General features: G+C 43.9%; 1 protein-coding gene across 1 annotated transcript in view; it reads right to left on the reverse strand.

The window, feature by feature from the left end:
* Positions 1-21,217, reverse strand: part of LOC123761587 (zinc finger protein 84-like) — a 97,188-nt gene that overhangs the window by 49,146 nt on the left and 26,825 nt on the right. The gene's annotated exons all lie outside the window — the stretch shown is intronic.

Below are 21,217 nucleotides of genomic sequence, written 5' to 3' on the forward strand. Positions count from 1 at the left end.
ACCTTCGCCACCACACAAAGGACAGAGAGAGACAGTCCCGGAGCAGCGGAGGGCACCATGCCCAAACCTCCAGCACTTGTTGCAGAGCCGAGGAGAAGGAATGTACTCCTGGACAGAGCACCTGGCACCAGCAAGAATGACAGAGGGTGGAAGGGTCCTACCATCAAAGGTAATCTTCACAACCCGGAGGGGTTGACGGCGACTACCACGAGGGGGACGAGTAAACGTGTCCACCTGGAGAATAGAATGGCCCTGGGCAGCAAGGATATGTCGAATATCGTCGTGGCAGTCGCGCAGGTCCCGAACACCAGTCGCAACATGGGGCGGGAGCAAAATAGTGCCAACACTGGCATTCAACTGAGCGTTCTTCGAGACCCGAACGAGGGTCTCGCCAAGGCAGGATAAGGCAGCCAAGCGGGAAGCAGCATCCTGAGAAGGAGCAGCAACGACACGTGTACTGAGACGAGTGGGGTTGAAAGTAATGGAGGCATCCACGGAATCAACGAGATGTCGATGGAGGGAGAAATCGTCAGGAGGCGCAGAATCAAGAGGGAGGAGATCAAAATATTTGGCCCACGAAGCGGGACCAAACAAGGCTTGATAGGTAGCAGAACTGGAAGGAATCGAGCGAGGGCAACCGTGACGAGGACGGCGGTGAGAACCCCCAGAGAGAGAGGGGTTAAAAGGAGCAGTAGTTACAACTAGAGAAGGAGCCGCGCCAGGGGACGAGGTCACCATTGGGGGCTTGGGGCTCGACCCAACCACAGAGGGAGGGAGGGGAGCCAGGGGAAGGAGACAGAGAGGCCAAAGGAGGAGCAAGGTCGGGGCCCAATGCAGCGGAGGCTACAGAGCCCGGTCTTCCAATACGGACCGACTCGGGGGCTTGGTCGCCCACCCCACGAGCCTGAGAAGGTAAACCAGAAGCAGCCGAAACAGGGGTTATCATCATTACAAAAAGAAGAATTCATTCACGAATGTGCCCCCACACCCACCATGGAGCCACAATTAGAGGCAGGACACCCAACAAGAAGCTATCGCCGATCTTGTCGGGGCCTCCTAGGGGTGCGTCGTGAGTATACGCCCCACAAACGCCACCTTAAGAAACCGACAGTCCGTCGAGATCGGGTTCAGTGACGAAAGGGGGATTGACAATAAAAGGTTCCCCTCGCTCTCGACGTCGGGTACTACAGTTCTACGGGTGCAAGAGTATGCCTCCTCAAGCACCCGGGCGTCAAAATAGAAGAAGTCCAAGGGAAGAACCAGAACGAGCAAAAGGTCGGCAGGAAACGGCAAGCAGATAGGAGAAGAGGGGGGAGAAAAACGAAACAGAAGGAAAAGGAAAAGATGCCCAGCAGAATTGGAGAGGACGGCAGCAGGAGCACAAGGCTAGAAAAGGACAGAGGACTGTCCCAAGGAGCATCACACTCCGGCAGCCGCCCACTAAGCCACCACACGGCGACAACGAGCTGAGCGGGGAGGGGGACACAGACCACAAATACTTGAAGAAGTGGAAAAGTTGTTATTAATTTGGATACACGACAAGGAGTTAAGGGGTGATAGTGTTTCGGAGGCCATTATTTGTGAGAAAGCCAGGGTGTTGCACGAAGACCTTCTAAAGAATACCCCTGCAACGAGTGATGCAGATACGAAAGAGTTTAAGGCAAGCAGGGGCTGGTTTGAAAAATTTAGAAAGAGAAGTGGTATCCATAGTGTTACAAGGCTAGGGGATGCAGCCAGCTCAGACAAACCAGCCGTTGGACGATTTATTGACGAATTTAAAGAGTTTGCAGAGGCTGAGGGATACCTACCGCAACAAGTGTTTAATTGTGACGAAACAGGACTGTTTTGGAAAAGAATGCCTAAGAGGACATACATTACCAAGGAGGAAAATTCCTTGCCTGGACACAAGCCTATGAAAGATAGGTTTACGCTTGTGCTGTGTTCAAATGCGAGTGGCGATTTGAAAATTAAACCCTTGCTAGTGTATCATTCTGAAAATCCAAGGGTTTTCAAACAGTATAAAGTGCAGAAAACCCATTTGTGTGTGATGTGGAAGTCTAATAAAAAAGCATGGGTGACTAGGCTTATTTTTTCGGAGTGGGTGACAGAAGTGCTGTGCCCTGCCATAGAAAAATATCTGCAGGAGAAACATTTGCCACTCAAAGCCATGCTTCTCCTCGACAATGCTCCTGCTCATCCTCCAGGCTTGGAAGATGATTTGTTGCCCAGATACAATAAATTCCTCACAGTTAAATTCCTTCCTCCTAACACCACTCCTCTAATTCAGCCTATGGACCAGAAAATCATAGCAAATTTTAAAAAACTTTATGAAAGGGCACTTTTCTGGAAATGTTTTGAAGTGACTGAAGCCACAAACCTCACCCTCAAAGAGTTCTGGAAACAGCATTTTAACATTTGTAGTGCTTTAAAACTCGTTGACAAAGCCTGGCAAGAAGTGACTCAAAGAACCCTGATCTCTGGCTTGAGAAAATTGTGGCTTGAATGTGTGAGAGAACTAGACTTTGAGGGGTTTGAGCCTATAAATGATGCGCCTATTGTTGAGGAAATTGTTAGTCTAGGCCAGCAAATGGGCTTGGAATTGGATGGTGATGATGTGGAGGAGTTGGTGGATGAACACAACGAAGAACTGACCACCGAAGAACTCCTAGCCCTTCAACAGGAACAGCAAGCCAACGTAGTAGTGGAGGAGGAGGTGGCAGCAGCAGCAGCGAATGTCCCTTCTGCAGTAATTAAGAAGGTGTGTCAGATGTGGGAAGAGATTCAAACAATTGTTGAAAAGACTCACCCAGAGAAAGCTGTAGTAGGCCATTGTCTTAATCTTTTCAATGACAATGTGATGCCTTACTACAGACAGAGCTTGCGAAGAAGGAAAAAGCAAGCTTCCATGGACAGATTTGTGGTGAGGAAATCGAGCAGTGAACCTCAACCAGGACCTAGTGGCACTCAGATAAAACGTCCCAGGGAGAGCACACCAGAAAGGTCCTCACTGCCTGATGTGATAATGGAAGGGGACTCCCCTTCCAAACAGTAACTCCTCCTCCCCCCCTCCTCACCATCTTCCATATGCCTACAGCACTCGACAGCAAGGTAAGTAATAACTGGAACATAGTTTTGTAGGTTTATTTAGATGAATTAGGTATAAAAATTTAGTTTGATGTGGGGTTTTTGGGGTAGTCAGGAACGGATTAATTCACTTCCCTTTATTTCTTATGGGGAAATTAGCTTCGGAATGCGAGTTTTCGGAATACGAGGCGTCTCCAGGAACCAATTAAACTCTTAAACTGAGGTATGCCTGTATATATATATATATATATGTGTGTCGTACCTAGTAGCCAGAACGCACTTCTCAGCCTACTATGCAAGGCCCAATTTGCCTAATAAGCCAAGTTTTCCTGAATAAATATATTTTCTCTAATTTTTTTCTTATGAAATGATAAAGCTACCCATTTCATTATGTATGAGGTCAATTTTTTTTTTATTGGAGTTAAAATTAACGTAGATATATGACAGAACCTAACCAACCCTACCTAACCTAACCTAACCTATCTTTATAGGTTAGGTTAGGTTAGGTAGCCGAAAAAGTTTGGTTAGGTTAGGTAGTCGAAAAAACATTAATTCATGAAAACTTGGCTTATTAGGCAAATTGGGCCTTGTATAGTAGACTGAGAAGTGCGTTCTGGCTACTAGGTACGACATATATATATATATATATATATATATATATATATATATATATATATATATATATATATATATAAGTATATTTTGGTAGCAGTCTTTCCTGTAGACATATATTATTAAATATGACCAAAAAAGTAAGATTAATAATTCTAACACGAATTTTCTCAATCTTTCGTACATTACGCTTCACTGTTGGAGGTAAATCAAAAACCAATTCTCCAAAATTCATTTTTATTTCTAGTCTGACGCGACACGGGCGCGTTTCGTAAAACTTATTACATTTTCAAAGACTTTAGTTCACAAATACACAACTGAATAGAACTTACGTATCTCCGATTTTACATCTACATTTGAGTGAGGTGAAAGGGGTGATGTGGCATTAACACAAGACAGAACAAAATGTGGTATTAATAGGGTATTAATTTCATCAACACAAGACAGAACAAGAGTATTAATAGGGTATTAATTTCATCAACACAAGACAGAACACGAAACAATGGATATTGAATAGAAGTGTTTGTAGAAAGCCTATTGGTCCATATTTCTTGATGCTTCTATATTGGAGCGGAGTCTTGAGGTGGGTAGAATATAGTTGTGCAATAATTGGCTGTTGATTGCTGGTGTTGACTTCTTGATGTGTAGTGCCTCGCAAACGTCAAGCCGCCTGCTATCGCTGTATCTATCGATGATTTCTGTGTTGTTTACTAGGATTTCTCTGGCGATGGTTTGGTTGTGGGAAGAGATTATATGTTCCTTAATGGAGCCCTGTTGCTTATGCATCGTTAAACTTCTAGAAAGAGATGTTGTTGTCTTGCCTATATACTGGGTTTTTTGGAGCTTACAGTCCCCAAGTGGGCATTTGAAGGCATAGACGACGTTAGTCTCTTTTAAAGCGTTCTGTTTTGTGTCTGGAGAGTTTCTCATGAGTAGGCTGGCCGTTTTTCTGGTTTTATAGTAAATCGTCAGTTGTATCCTCTGATTTTTGTCTGTAGGGATAACGTTTCTATTAACAATATCTTTCAGGACCCTTTCCTCCGTTTTATGAGCTGTGGAAAAGAAGTTCCTGTAAAATAGTCTAATAGGGGGTATAGGTGTTGTGTTAGTTGTCTCTTCAGAGGTTGCATGGCTTTTCACTTTCCTTCTTATGATGTCTTCGACGAAACCATTGGAGAAGCCGTTATTGACTAGGACCTGCCTTACCCTACAGAGTTCTTCGTCGACTTGCTTCCATTCTGAGCTGTGGCTGAGAGCACGGTCGACATATGCGTTAACAACACTCCTCTTGTACCTGTCTGGGCAGTCGCTGTTGGCATTTAGGCACATTCCTATGTTTGTTTCCTTAGTGTAGACTGCAGTGTGGAAACCTCCGCCCTTTTCCATGACTGTTACATCTAGAAAGGGCAGCTTCCCATCCTTTTCCATCTCGTAAGTGAAACGCAGCACGGAACTCTGCTCAAATGCCTCCTTCAGCTCCTGCAGATGTCTGACATCAGGTACCTGTGTAAAAATGTCGTCAACATACCTGCAGTATATGGCCGGTTTCAAGTTCATGTCGACTAAGACTTTTTGCTCGATGGTACCCATGTAGAAGTTTGCAAACAGGACACCTAGGGGAGAACCCATGGCGACCCCATCTACTTGCTTATACATGTGCCCATCCGGGCTCAAGAAGGGTGCCTCTTTAGTACAAGCTTGGAGTAGTTTCCTCAGAATATTTTCTGGTATGTCAAGAGGAGTACAGGCTGGATCACGATACACTCTGTCGGCTATCATTCCGATTGTCTCGTCCACAGGTACGTTGGTAAACAGCGATTCTACGTCCAACGAGGCTCTTATCCCTGTGGCCCGTGTGCCCCACAGTAAGTCAACAAATTCCTTTGGAGACTTCAGGCTGAAGGCGCAAGGAACATAAGGAGTCAGCAGGCCGTTGAGTCGCTTCGCCAGTCTGTACGTGGGTGTGGGTATCTGGCTAATGATTGGCCGAAGTGGGTTTCCAGGCTTGTGCGTCTTGACATTTCCATACGCATATCCAGGTTTATATTCCCCAATGATCTTTGGCAGGTGGAGTCCGGATTTCTTGGCGTTCACAGTTTCGATCAGTTTGTTGACCTTTGCTTTTAATTCGGCTGTAGTGTCCTTCGTTACCCTTTGGAACTTAGTTTGGTCAGAGAGTATGATGTTCATTTTCGCCAGATATTCGTCTTTTTTAAGAATGACATATATTGGCGACTTGTCACCTCTCCTGACAACTATCTCCTTGTTCTCACGAAGGCTTTTTGCTGCCGCTTTAAGCTCGGGGGACAGTATGGTGCTTCTGTAGTTGCCTCGATTCTTTCCTCCTTCTGCAATAAGTTCTGCATGTAAGGTATCTTTGGTAGTGACCTTCTTTTGTGTCTCGAGGTCGAATATGTCGTCCAACAGAATTTCCAACTCTACTTTCCGGGCCATCTCACTCGGTCTGGACATAACATGACAGTTTATGCCCAGATTTAGGAGAGTGACTTGGTCCTCAGTGAGGTTAATTCCTGCAAGGTTCAGGAAGCCATCTCTTGGTCGTGGAATTGCCATAGGTCCTCCTATGAACCTTGCAGGAATTAACCTCACTGAGGACCAAGTCACTCTCCTAAATCTGGGCATAAACTGTCATGTTATGTCCAGACCGAGTGAGATGGCCCGGAAAGTAGAGTTGGAAATTCTGTTGGACGACATATTCGACCTCGAGACACAAAAGAAGGTCACTACCAAAGATACCTTACAAGCAGAACTTATTGCAGAAGGAGGAAAGAATCGAGGCAACTACAGAAGCACCATACTGTCCCCCGAGCTTAAAGCGGCAGCAAAAAGCCTTCGTGAGAACAAGGAGATAGTTGTCAGGAGAGGTGACAAGTCGCCAATATATGTCATTCTTAAAAAAGACGAATATCTGGCGAAAATGAACATCATACTCTCTGACCAAACTAAGTTCCAAAGGGTAACGAAGGACACTACAGCCGAATTAAAAGCAAAGGTCAACAAACTGATCGAAACTGTGAACGCCAAGAAATCCGGACTCCACCTGCCAAAGATCATTGGGGAATATAAACCTGGATATGCGTATGGAAATGTCAAGACGCACAAGCCTGGAAACCCACTTCGGCCAATCATTAGCCAGATACCCACACCCACGTACAGACTGGCGAAGCGACTCAACGGCCTGCTGACTCCTTATGTTCCTTGCGCCTTCAGCCTGAAGTCTCCAAAGGAATTTGTTGACTTACTGCGGGGCACACGGGCCACAGGGATAAGAGCCTCGTTGGACGTAGAATCGCTGTTTACCAACGTACCTGTGGACGAGACAATCGGAATGATAGCCGACAGAGTGTATCGTGATCCAGCCTGTACTCCTCTTGACATACCAGAAAATATTCTGAGGAAACTACTCCAAGCTTGTACTAAAGAGGCACCCTTCTTGAGCCCGGATGGGCACATGTATAAGCAAGTAGATGGGGTCGCCATGGGTTCTCCCCTAGGTGTCCTGTTTGCAAACTTCTACATGGGTACCATCGAGCAAAAAGTCTTAGTCGACATGAACTTGAAACCGGCCATATACTGCAGGTATGTTGACGACATTTTTACACAGGTACCTGATGTCAGACATCTGCAGGAGCTGAAGGAGGCATTTGAGCAGAGTTCCGTGCTGCGTTTCACTTACGAGATGGAAAAGGATGGGAAGCTGCCCTTTCTAGATGTAACAGTCATGGAAAAGGGCGGAGGTTTCCACACTGCAGTCTACACTAAGGAAACAAACATAGGAATGTGCCTAAATGCCAACAGCGACTGCCCAGACAGGTACAAGAGGAGTGTTGTTAACGCATATGTCGACCGTGCTCTCAGCCACAGCTCAGAATGGAAGCAAGTCGACGAAGAACTCTGTAGGGTAAGGCAGGTCCTAGTCAATAACGGCTTCTCCAATGGTTTCGTCGAAGACATTATAAGAAGGAAAGTGAAAAGCCATGCAACCTCTGAAGAGACAACTAACACAACACCTATACCCCCTATTAGACTATTTTACAGGAACTTCTTTTCCACAGCTCATAAAACGGAGGAAAGGGTCCTGAAAGATATTGTTAATAGAAACGTTATCCCTACAGACAAAAATCAGAGGATACAACTGACGATTTACTATAAAACCAGAAAAACGGCCAGCCTACTCATGAGAAACTCTCCAGACACAAAACAGAACGCTTTAAAAGAGACTAACATCGTCTATGCCTTCAAATGCCCACTTGGGGACTGTAAGCTCCAAAAAACCCAGTATATAGGCAAGACAACAACATCTCTTTCTAGGCGTTTAACGATGCATAAGCAACAGGGCTCCATTAAGGAACATATAATCTCTTCCCACAACCAAACCATCGCCAGAAAAATCCTAGTAAACAACACAGAAATCATCGATAGATACAGCGATAGCAGGCGGCTTGACGTTTGCGAGGCACTACACATCAAGAAGTCAACACCAGCAATCAACAGCCAATTATTGCACAACTATATTCTACCCACCTCAAGACTCTGCTCCAATATAGAAGCATCAAGAAATATGGACCAATAGGCTTTCTACAAACACTTCTATTCAATATCCATTGTTTCGTGTTCTGTCTTGTGTTGATGAAATTAATACCCTATTAATACCACATTTTGTTCTGTCTTGTGTTAATGCCACATCACCCCTTTCACCTCACTCAAATGTAGATATAAAATCGGAGATACGTAAGTTCTATTCAGTTGTGTATTTGTGAACTAAAGTCTTTGAAAATGTAATAAGTTTTACGAAACGCGCCCGTGTCGCGTCAGACTAGAAATAAAAATGAATTTTGGAGAATTGATTTTTGATTTACCTCCAACAGTGAAGCGTAATGTACGAAAGATTGAGAAAATTCGTGTTAGAATTATTAATCTTACTTTTTCGGTCATATTTAATAATATATATATATATATATATATATATATATATATATATATATATATATATATATATATATATATATATATATATACACATATATATATATATATATATATGTTTCATTGAATATGACCGCATATTCTGTATTTATTATTTTCTGGTTTAGGGCTTCTATCCCTCTAATTATTTTCTTAGCATCAGGGCTTAATTGGAATAGGAGTTCTCCAAAACTCATTTTCGTACTTTTAAGGTGAAGAAAAGAAGTGATTTACTATAGAGTGTATTACACTTATTTGTATAATTTGCACGACGTTTCGAACCTCCATGGTTCATTCTCAAGTGAACAGATCTTACAATACTAGTTGATTTTATACCCGCATTAGGTCAGGTGATAATACAATGAAGGTGAAAAACATGGGGGGATACATAAGGGATAAACATAGGGGCTGCAGAAGGCGTATTGGCCCATACGAGGCATCTCCTATCTAAACACAAAGATTAATCCAGTGTAATTGGCCTGTTATGTTGGCCATTGTCTTCTGTGTTGGCATCGATATGTTCTTGTCTTGTCCTTACTCTCATGGTGGGTAGAGTAAATAGTTCCGTGATTTGGGTGTTCATGGTAGGTCGCTCTATTCTTATGTGAATTGCCTCAAGAATTTGTAATCTTCTTGAATCTTGGGTTTTGTCTATTATGCAAGTATTCTTGTTCAACATTTCTCTTGTTAGAGTAATGTCATGGGCTTGTCTCATGTGATTCCTAGGGGCACCAGATTGAAGATGGCATGTCAAACGCCTCGTCAGCTTGGTCGACGTCATACCTATGTACTTACATTGAAGGTTACATCCTTCGTGGGGGCAAGTGTACATGTATACAACGCTTGACTGCTGTAGAGGGTTCTCCGTCAGCTTCGGGCTGTTTTTGATAAGGAGTTCGGAAGTCTTCTTGGTTTTGTAGAATATTATCAGGATATCAGGATAGAATATTATCCTGATAATATTCTACAAAACCAAGAAGACTTCCGAACTCCTTATCAAAAACAGCCCGAAGCCGACGGAGAACCCTCTACAGCAGTCAAGCGTTGTATACATGTACACTTGCCCCCACGAAGGATGTAACCTTCAATGTAAGTACATAGGTATGACGTCGACCAAGCTGACGAGGCGTTTGACATGCCATCTTCAATCTGGTGCCCCTAGGAATCACATGAGACAAGCCCATGACATTACTCTAACAAGAGAAATGTTGAACAAGAATACTTGCATAATAGACAAAACCCAAGATTCAAGAAGATTACAAATTCTTGAGGCAATTCACATAAGAATAGAGCGACCTACCATGAACACCCAAATCACGGAACTATTTACTCTACCCACCATGAGAGTAAGGACAAGACAAGAACATATCGATGCCAACACAGAAGACAATGGCCAACATAACAGGCCAATTACACTGGATTAATCTTTGTGTTTAGATAGGAGATGCCTCGTATGGGCCAATACACCTTCTGCAGCCCCTATGTTTATCCCTTATGTATCCCCCCATGTTTTTCACCTTCATTGTATTATCACCTGACCTAATGCGGGTATAAAATCAACTAGTATTGTAAGATCTGTTCACTTGAGAATGAACCATGGAGGTTCGAAACGTCGTGCAAATTATACAAATAAGTGTAATACACTCTATAGTAAATCACTTCTTTTCTTCACCTTAAAAGTACGAAAATGAGTTTTGGAGAACTCCTATTCCAATTAAGCCCTGATGCTAAGAAAATAGTTAGAGGGATAGAAGCCCTAAACCAGAAAATAATAAATACAGAATATGCGGTCATATTCAATGAAACATGTTTGAAAGAAAACCTGCTGCCAGTATACACCAATATATATATATATATATATATATATGTCGTACCTAGTAGCCAGAAGTCACTTCTGAGCCTACTATGCAAGGCCCGATTTGCCTAATAAGCCAAGTTTCCATGAATTAATTGCTTTTCTACTACCTAACCTACCTAACCTAACCTAACCTAACTTTTTCGGCTACCTAACATAACCTAACCTATAAAGATAGGTTAGGTTAGGTTAGGTAGGGTTGGTTAGGTTCGGTCATATATCTACGTTAATTTTAACTCCAATAAAAAAAAAATGACCTCTTACATAATGAAATGGGTTGCTTTATCATTTCATAAGAAAAAAATTAGAGAAAATATATTAATTCATGAAAACTTGGGTAATTAGGCAAATCGGGCCTTGCATTGTAGGCTGAAAAGTGAGTTCTGGCTACTAGGTACGACATATATATATATATATATATATATATATATATATATATATATATATATATATATATATATATATATATATATATTATTAAATATGACCGAAAAAGTAAGATTAATAATTCTAACACGAATTTTCTCAATATAGCTCACGTTTCTTTTTACTGTCGATGGTAATTAAAAAATCAATTCTCTAAAATTCATTTTTATTTCTAGTCTGACGCGACGCTTGAACGTGTTTCATAATAACTTATTACATTTTCAAAGACTTTAGTTTACATAAACACAACTGTAACCTGAAAACACTGAACAGAGTTCAGTGGAATTCTGTGTTGAGTTTCACTTATGAGATGGAGAAGGATGGGAAGCTGCCCTTTCTAGATGTAACACTCATGGAAAGGAGCGGAGGTTTCCACACTGCAGTCTACACTAAGGAAACAAACGTAGGAATGTGCCTCAATGCCAACAGTGACTGCCCAGACAGGTACAAGAGGAGTGTTGTCAACACTTATGTCGACCGTGCTCTCAGCCACAGCTCAGGATGGAAGCAATTCGATGAAGACCTCTGTAGGGTAAGGCAGGTCCTAGTCAACAACGGCTTCTCCAATGGTTTCGTTGAAGACATCATAAAAAGGAAGGTGAAACGCCATGTAACCTCTGATGAGTCATCTAACAACACCTGTACCCCCTATTAGACTATTTTACAGTAACTCCTTTTCCACAGCTCATAAAATGGAGGAAAGGGTCCTGAAAGATATTGTTAATAGGAACGTTATCCCTACAGACAAAAATTAGAAGATAGAAAGGAGAAAGAAGAAAGAAAGGCAGAAAAGAAAAGAAAAGGCACTTCTGCTCCTTTCTGTCACTTGGTAGAAAGGAGCAGAAGTGACATCAATACCGAACGCAAGCTGGAGCGGTTCCGCCAGCACCGCATGATACGACGCGACAGTATCCGACAGAAGAGGACGGACCTGAAACAACCACGGAAGAAAGGACAACCCTATCAGAGACTGAAGTACACCTACGCAGTGACAGGAACCGGAAGGACTGCCAGTAACCTCATACTGTCGCCGAGACGAAGCACGCAAGTGGGAGACCAACAACGAAGCCATCTGCACCCATACAAGTGACGAGAACCTCGAGACAAAAACTCCAAATGAGAAGACTTGAGGAGAAGAACGAACCAGCCATGTACGAAGCCAGACCAATCTGCAGGAAGACCCTTGGGTTCGGAACCCGAGGGTCCAAACCCGGTGAGCTGGGAAAGAACCAAATCCCTGGTGAGCAGACACACGGACTGGCTGGGAGACCAAACCAGCCAGTCATCGAAGCAGGCCAGAACCCGAACACCTAACAGATGCAAGCGGGCCACCACAACCCGAGTAAGGCGTTTGAAAACGCAAGGCGCCAGAATCAAGCTGAATGGAAGGCAACAAAAGCAGTAACCTTAACGCCCCACAACTGAACCAGACCTAGAACCCCTGACGCACTGGGACGTGCCAATATGCATCCTGAGGTTCAGGGACACCATCCAAGCACCCGACCCCAACAGAAGACGGACCTGGGACAGAGTAGTCATCCAAAAGGATTGGCAATAACCCACGGGTTCAGACATGACAAGTCCAAAATGAACCGGAGGCCTGCGCAGGCCCATTTCTGGAACGGAAACAGGCAGGAACACACCTGGGAGTGGGTCGTTTTCGAAGTCGTTTCAACCACGTCCAAGCGAACCCACCCCGAGATGACTTGACAGAGCGCAGGAGGAAAAGAGGCCTGCCCCACCAGCCCCGAACCCCCCAAAGGAGGAGCCACCCAACACCACAGCAGGCCACACGAAATGACCCGAAAGGCCCACAAATCGTGAGACCAGGAGGGAGTGAACAGAGTGAGCCTCCCTCCCCCTCCCCCATCGCCCCGTCAAGGGGACGAACCATGAAAGAGCCGACGCACCTTACGAGAACCCAAGGGGCGCACAGGGCGATCCCGCGCCGACCAGAAAAGATGGAACCGAAGGCAACGCCTGCCCGGAAGCTGGCACCACTGGCCTACCACAATGGAAAGAACCCCGAGTCCTGGCACGACCATTCCGGGAAGACCCCCCATGAGCCCCCCTGGAGAACCAATATGGTGGACAGAGGATGACAACTAGCAGAAGCTGCTTGCAGATAATGCACAACCACAGACTCTGCAAACAGCAGTGGATAAAAAGGTGAAGACAACCTAGAAGCCAGGGGCCCCAAGCAGAATCCAAGGAAGAAGCAAGCACCGCGGGCCGATACGCGAGTCGAGAAGCAAAAAAACAACGAAACTGCATCCCGCAGGAGTGATGCGAACAGCGTCAACAATGCAGACAATGCATGCACGCACAGCCGAGGGCAATGCACCAGATCCAGAGGCAGCCCAAAGCACCTCCACATCCAACTCAAGCCAATCAAAGAACAGCTCGAGGAGGAAGAAGAATGCAGGGCCGAAGCTAGCAGGCCATGTGTATGCAAGTCCTCCGCGACAAGGCAGTCGAAAGAGAAGGAACCTACACATGAAGCTGCATCACCCCAACATCCTGCAGAAGGACAATGGTGAACAATATGGATTGAGACGCTCCCCCCTCCCCCCCCCCCAGGAAAACCTGCAACGCTTTCTGAGCCTTCCCTCACGCAAGCGCGCAGGACCAGCAGAACGTATGCCAAGCCTCCAACGAAAAGGGCGAGCAGTCTGCCAACCAGGATGACTCTGGAACACATAATGAACCCAGTACCGACACAAAGATCCATACACGAAAGCATAATCTGGGTCGCACAGGAGGTAAGCCGCAAGGGATACCCGCACCACATGAGAAGGGAAACAGGAAGTCAAAAACTTCCAAAAGGATGGACTGAGGAACCAACGGGAACTGGACCCAGGGGAAAGGGTAGACGCCAAATCCAAGTCGTACGCGAAGGGAGTGAACGAGAACCCCACTCCGTGTAACAGCAAGCCCCGCTCCAAGGGTACAAAAACCCAGATGGGGCCCAAGTCAACCCCTCTGCCGCCCTGGGAATCTCACACCGAGGACCCGGAGCGGAGTTGTTCCCCCAAAGCCCCGGCCTCACAAGAGTCGAGGCAGCCAAAAAACTGTAAGGAAGGGGGGCCCACTGGTCAGACCCATATGCACCGGAAGGAGGAACAGGTTTGAATGCCTCCGCCGCCATACACCCCCAGAAACTGCCCGAGTCTCAACACCAACTAGACCCCACCCCACCCCCGAACCCGCTGATGGGTCGGAGCCGGAAGACAGGGAGGGGACTCGCACACCACCTGTAGAGACAGCCCATGCCACAAGGCACAGAAATTGAAATCAAAGCAGGAGCCAGAGGCACCCGACCTGCCAGTATCACATCAACCAAGAACTGCCGGTTGGATCGCCGGCACGGGGGTCTGGGGCTTCCCCTTCCCCCTCCCAGGAGGGGGGTGGCACAGACGGCGGCGCGGCAACATGATGATATCATGCCAGTTTGCTAGTGTTCATTTGGGGAGTTTTGTTCACTTATTCGGCTTTTGGTAGCAATATTTTCACCAGAATAGGGGTTTGTTTTGGGGCGACTACCTTTCTGGGTGCCAGACCCAGTTGATGGCAGACATAGAATGCTTCCAACCACACGGGGGTTTCTACAAGCCATTGCTCCTCGCACCTCTCTGAAAAAGCCAGTTTCTGGCTCGTGGCCCCCAGTAGGCAAGAATTCCATGCACTTTGACTGATGCCAGAAAAATAATAGTTACTTATCAGCCTGGATAGCTACGGGTACATCCATCCGGGTTACATAAGTACTTTGAGACTTTACTGAAAAATTAGGAACTTTCATGGATGAGAGAGCATTATTTAACCAATAGAGCAAAAACAGCATCTTGGACAAGGTTAGGCTAGGTAAAGCTGGGTCACTCATGAGATATTTTCAGTACTGACATTGGATGAATGCTGGTTTCCCGTTATGCCACAGTCATTAACCCTTAAAGTGCGCATCACTTCATATGAAGTGTAAATCGTTTTACCAGTCAACTGCGCTTCACTTCATATGAAGTGTATGGGTACCGCGCACGATTTGAATGGCCCGCGGTGTAGCTGGGGGTCCCATACGCTGCCCAGGGGCTCTAGTAAACAGCGGCCATTTTGAAAAAAAATCCAGCTCATGATTCGATGGCATGGGAGGCCTCAGTTTAGCGAGAGTCACCATGGCGAGCGCACGGTCAAACGCCTCACGGGCACCCACAACTCAGTCCCTCACCCCAGAGCAAATAGCCCACGAATTATTCTCTGAAGGTGAAGAAAGTGTGTTTGACGATTAAGACAACGATGAGGATTATACACAGTTGTCGGGTGATAGTAGCAGCAGCAGTGAAAGTGAGAATGACCGCCATGCCATGGCGAGGCCTATACGCTCTCCCATGCCTCCTCGCCCATTTTCTACCCCATTTCTACCACGACCTCACAGTTCCTGTGGATATTTTCTGTTTGAGGGTGACGAGTCAGAGGGAGGTGACTCCTTTTCTGGGTTTAGTGACTCAGATCAAAGTTTTATTGAGCCTGTGGCTGGTACCAGTGGTGTAACTGGGCGAGAAATTGTCGCGTCAGCAGCATCTCGCCCGGCCAAGCGCCACCGCATGGCACCACATGAGGGACCAAGACCCTCGTGTTCACGTGCATCCACCTCACGTGCATCCACCTCACGTGCATCCACCTCACATGCATCCACCTCACGTGCATCCACCTCAAGTGCATCCACCTCAAGTGCATCCACCTCACGTGCACCCACCTCACGTGCACCCACCTCACGTGCACCCACCTCACGTGCACCCACTTCACGTGCACGTAGCCGCCGTGCTTCTCGCAGACGGTATTCAGCTCCTGGTCACCGGTATGCATCGCTTCCTCGCCGTCTTTCCTCTGCATCTCGCAGGACGCCTGGTATACTTGAGTGGAGTGATGGTGACGATTTTATTCCTAATATTCCTCACTTTGACGATAAAGATGTAGGGATTACAAACCTTTTCCCTAATCAAAGTGAGGACATGGCTGAGATGGAATATTTTACAGCATTCTATGATGAACCACTCATGGAATACATTGTACACCAAACGAACCTGCATGCTGCTTACCTGATTGAGAGGGAAATCACAGAATTTTCACAACTGCAGCGTTGGAAAAATACCACAGTGGCAGAAATGTATGTGTTTTTGGCACTCTGTTTGTTGATGAAGCACTGTCACAAACATGCAATAAATGACTATTGGAGCAAGGACAAGACAATACCAACACCTTTATTCGGGAAATATATGTCACAAGACAGGTTTCAGATACTCCTCAGGTGTCTACATTTTGGAAGTGTTCACTACCGAACACCTGATGATAGACTGTGGCGAGTGAGGCACTACATGAACGATGTTATTGGAAAATTCAGAGATTTTTACGTACCAGCACAGAAGCTGGTGGTTGATGAATCTCTCATACTTTTCAAGGGACGTGTTCCATTCAAACAGTACATTCCCTCAAAACGAAACCGATTTGGCCTGAAATTTTTTGTTCTTTGTGATTGTGAGACAGGATACATGTTACACATGATTCTGTACTCGGCTAGTGATGTAGACATTCCCGGTAACGACGAACATGGATTCTCGGGGAGTGTAGTGAAGACCATCATGGCTCCGTGGATGAACAAGGGACACATTTTATACACAGATAATTACTATACAAGTCCCTTGCTAGCTCGGTTCTTGCTAGAAAATAGAACCGGATTGGTTGGTACAGTAAAGCCACAACGAAGGGAAATGCCTGTGTTTGACAACGACATTGCAGTTGGTGAGTGTCAGAGAAGGAAAAGTGATAACATTCTGTCAGTTCGGTGGAAAGACAAAAGAGAGGTGAACTTGTTGACAACAATTCATGATGGAACAATGGTGAACAGTGGGAAAGTGAGCCATAAAACAAACGCACCACTATATAAGCCAGACTGTGTTTTAGACTATAATATCAACATGCGGTTGATTGATAAATCAGACATGATGATTGGCACTGCAGAGTGTGTGCGGAAGACATGTAGGTGGACGAAAAAAGTGTTCTTCCATCTTGGGGACATGAGCATGCTGAACTGTTTCAACATATACCTTGCGAGAACTGGACGTAAGCCCACTTTCCGTGACTTTGTATTTGATGCTGCAATACAGTTATTAGGAAAGTTTGCAAAAGATGTCCCAGGTATTCAGCGGCCCATCATAAACCCACTGTTGCAGCATGCTGGTACTCCACGCCTCGCTCACACTGAAGGCTTCCTAGCACACAAACTTAAGTATTTGCCACCTGGTGTGAAGCGTGCAATAGCCCAACGTGATTGCTTGGTGTGTAAAACAACGACACGTAGAGACAAGAAACGGAAGCTTGTGCAAACATGGTGTGAAACGTGTGGTATCCCATTATGTGCTGTCGACTGCTTCAATGACTACCACAGTCTAGAAATCTTCTAAGTGTGCTTCAAAGTGTGTATAGCGTGTGCGAGTGTGTAAATATGTAAACATATAAGCAGATAGCGTGTGCGTGTGTGTAAATATATACAAATATAAGCAGAACATACAATATAATAGACTGTAATGACATATTATATTGCCGTAATTGAAAACATTTGTGTGCGCCTGTGTATACTCAAATATGCAACAATTATTGTTACAAAATATGTTCAAACAGTATTTGAAACACAATTAGTGAAAAAAAATTAGATAAAATGCGCTTAGACATTGTAAATAAATAGCGCGAAAATATATTTGTGGCAACTCTGGCTGTTTGAGGACCGCGCGCAACATCTCCCGGGCGTGTACTGCATGAGCGAACATGCAGATTGTGACGTCATCACCGAGCTTCTCGGCTCTATTGCAACAAAAGTAAGTACACTAGAATTTTTTTTTTATTTTTCCCGTGATCAGTGAACAGAACTTAACAGATTAGCAAAAAAAAAAAATTTTTTTTTTTTTCAAAATGATAATGCGCCTGTGTGGATAGCAGGATATTAGACCCCGAGCATGTTAAGGGTTAAAGAAAGTCATTATTTGTTGATCACACTTTATTATATATATTTTTCCTGTTCTTTCCTTCTTAAAGAAAGGATCTGCCCAAAATGCTACGCGTGTTACTGGTTTTGCATGAATGTAAAAATACCAATCTTATGTAATCTCACCAACCCATTTTACCTTCTTGTAAATAAATTATTATTATTATTATTGTACACACAGAAATCACAATAACATGATATACCAAATGAACAAATCCACAAAGGCCTTGATGAGGGATTCGAACCTATGCGCTGATTGTTCCCAGACACGCCTTAGTCAACTGTATCATGACATTGAACATGAGAACAAAAGAATAAAGGTAACTGTAGAAGGCCTATTGGCCCATATGAGGCAGCTCCTATTTATAACCGCCCAATCCCACTCATATACATGTCCAACCCACGTTTGAAACAATCGAGGGACCCCTCACTTCCACCACGTTATGCAGTAATTGGTTCCACAAATCAACAACCCTGTTACAGAACCAGTATTTACCCAAGTCTTTCCTAAATCTAAACTTATCCAATTTGTATCATTGTTTCATGTTCTGTCTTGTGTTGATACTTTTAATACCCTATTAATATCCCCCTTTGTTATATCCATTCATCCACTTGTACTTATCTATCATGTCATCCCCTAATTATTTGCCTTTCTTGAGACTAATTTAAGTTTTGTCAATCTTTCTTCATATGACAGGTTTCCAATTTTGGGGATTAACGTTGTCATCCTACGCTGGATGAGTTCTAATGAATTTATATCCATTCTATAGTACGGAGACCAAAACTGAACTGCATAATCTAAATGGGGCTTAACCAAAGCAAGATATAGCTGAAGAACGACACCAGGTGTCTTATTACTAATGCTTCGATTAATAAATCCCAGTGCCCTGTTTGCCTTATTACGAACACTTATGCAATGATTTTCTGGTTTTAAATTCTTATTAATCATAATGCCCAGATTCCTTTCGCAATCTGACTTCGCAATCTCAACACCATCTAGCTTGTATCTTGTAATGCTATCATTACCTAGCCCCAAACCTTACATTTGTCAACGTTAAACTGCATCTACCAATCTTTTGACCATTTCAAAACCTTATTTAGATCATCTTGAAGTGATAGTGAGCCTTTTTCTGTGTTTAATACCCTCTCGATTTTTGTATCATGCAATTCTTTTGACCATGTCATGGTACAGTTGCCTAAGGCATTTTTGGGAACACTCAGCACATAAGTTCGAACCCCCATCAAGATCCTTGCGGATTTATTCATTATTATTAAGAGTTAATGCTGATAGTCACAGCTTTATTTTAGGTTGTGTAGCATCAGTATCTGCTGATACAGTGTGTCCTTACTTGAACGAACTATATGGGGCGAAGTCGATTCGTTCTTGTGCGGAATTCGTTCCATCCGTCCAGCCCAAAAAAAAAACTCCGACCCCCCTCCCCCCCAAAAAATTAAGCTTACCTAATTTATGTAATTACCTTAATGTAATCTTTCTAAATCTAGCAATAAATTGTTATTGTGTTTTACTGTACTTACCTTAACAACTGAGTTGTGTAGTGCAGACTTTTAGCCTTAATACCCTGAGAGTGCCAGATATGATATGAATATAAATTCATTAAAGAACAGTAACTTTTCTAACAAATGTACATTATACACTACAGTCTGTACATAAAGTACAGACCTTCTGTCTGTACTTTATGTACAGACAGAATTCTGTACTAGAATCACACTACTGAAGTGAACGTATACAATACTGTATCATTTAAACTACACTTTTTGCACTTTGTACATTTGTCATTAGAACTGTGTTGTACAGTTCAATTGGCACTCCCAGATAAGTTATGGCTAGTGCTGGGTGCTGGTCCAGTTGCCTGGGCATCCTCAGGTGAGTCCTTGCTGGTGCTAGTTGCTAGTCCAGTATCCTGGGCATCCTCAGCTGAGTTCTTGTTAGTGCTGGGTGCTGGTCCTGTAGGCCTATTGTTAAACTGTACCAAAAACTTTTGAATCTTAGTTTGTTTCTTCATCATAATATCTTTCAATCCCCTTAGGTGTAGATAATAATCTGCCACGTCTTCATCATCAGTTACAGCAATCATATCAAGAAGCTCATTAACGTTTTGTAATGATGCAGCATAGAGAATTGGTAACATGCTACGGGTATCTTCCTCCTCTTCTGCATCCTCATCAGCATTACCAATAACACACTGGGTAATCTCATCATCAGTTAATTCACCATAACCTGGATCATCAGCATCATTATCTAACCACTCAGTCACATCAGAAAGTTACAAATCTTCCTCGCAAGCATCTCTTAATGTTTCAAAAATCACATTATCAAAGCCCTCAAAATCATAGTCATCTGCGTCTTCATTCTCACCAGGTACCGGACTCGGAATTGTATTCCATGCATTCTTTAACCACTGTGCTACGCCGAGTTTATTGTGAAATTCCCCGTGTGTGCATGAAATAAAGTGTTCCAAAAAAATTATATTTCTTCGTAAAATGGTAAATTTCCTTCCCTGAACATGTCTGTGTAAAAATAAATACCAAATTCCACTTACTTTGGCTGTGGGACGTGAAAAAGGTACGCTGTGACATCATCAGGGCCTGGTCGCCCATGCGTGACTCACCCAGACACGGTCGCATGGGACATTCAAGCATCTGGTTTTGCCACAAATATATTTTCAATTATTTTTTTATGTATTTCCAATGCGGTTTTATTTGTTTTGTTTTTATCGTATATGATGCATATTTGTGTCCTTTACAATACGTATACAGTAGAACATTCATAATGTTCCATGGAACTGTGATACATGTATCAGTAATGTGTCCACAATAAATGTTTATTGTCGCAAAATTACCTGTTAAAAATTCACTAAAATTACAATATGTACAGTTTCACACACTATTTACACAGTAACACACTGTATTACACATTCAGTACTTCGGAAGTGAGTAATATTCAACGAAGTAGTCCATGGTACACAGTGCGACTTCGCTCTCAGTGCACCAGGTACAGATACATATTCGCTTCCTGTTTCTTCATTTTGTGTGCTTGCAAATAACGCACTCACGTACACCCTTGGCTTTAGTACTTGTAGGTTGTATGTAGCCAAGCTTGTAAAGCATAAGGAAGTATTGAAAAGATTATAGAAAAAGATCAATTTGTAAGGTAGTCTTGAAAAGATTGCTTTGTATGGTCCCACACAGGAAGAGATTCAGCT

This window comes from Procambarus clarkii, chromosome 24, assembly GCF_040958095.1.
Source record: "Procambarus clarkii isolate CNS0578487 chromosome 24, FALCON_Pclarkii_2.0, whole genome shotgun sequence".
Taxonomy (NCBI): Eukaryota; Metazoa; Arthropoda; class Malacostraca; order Decapoda; family Cambaridae; genus Procambarus; species Procambarus clarkii.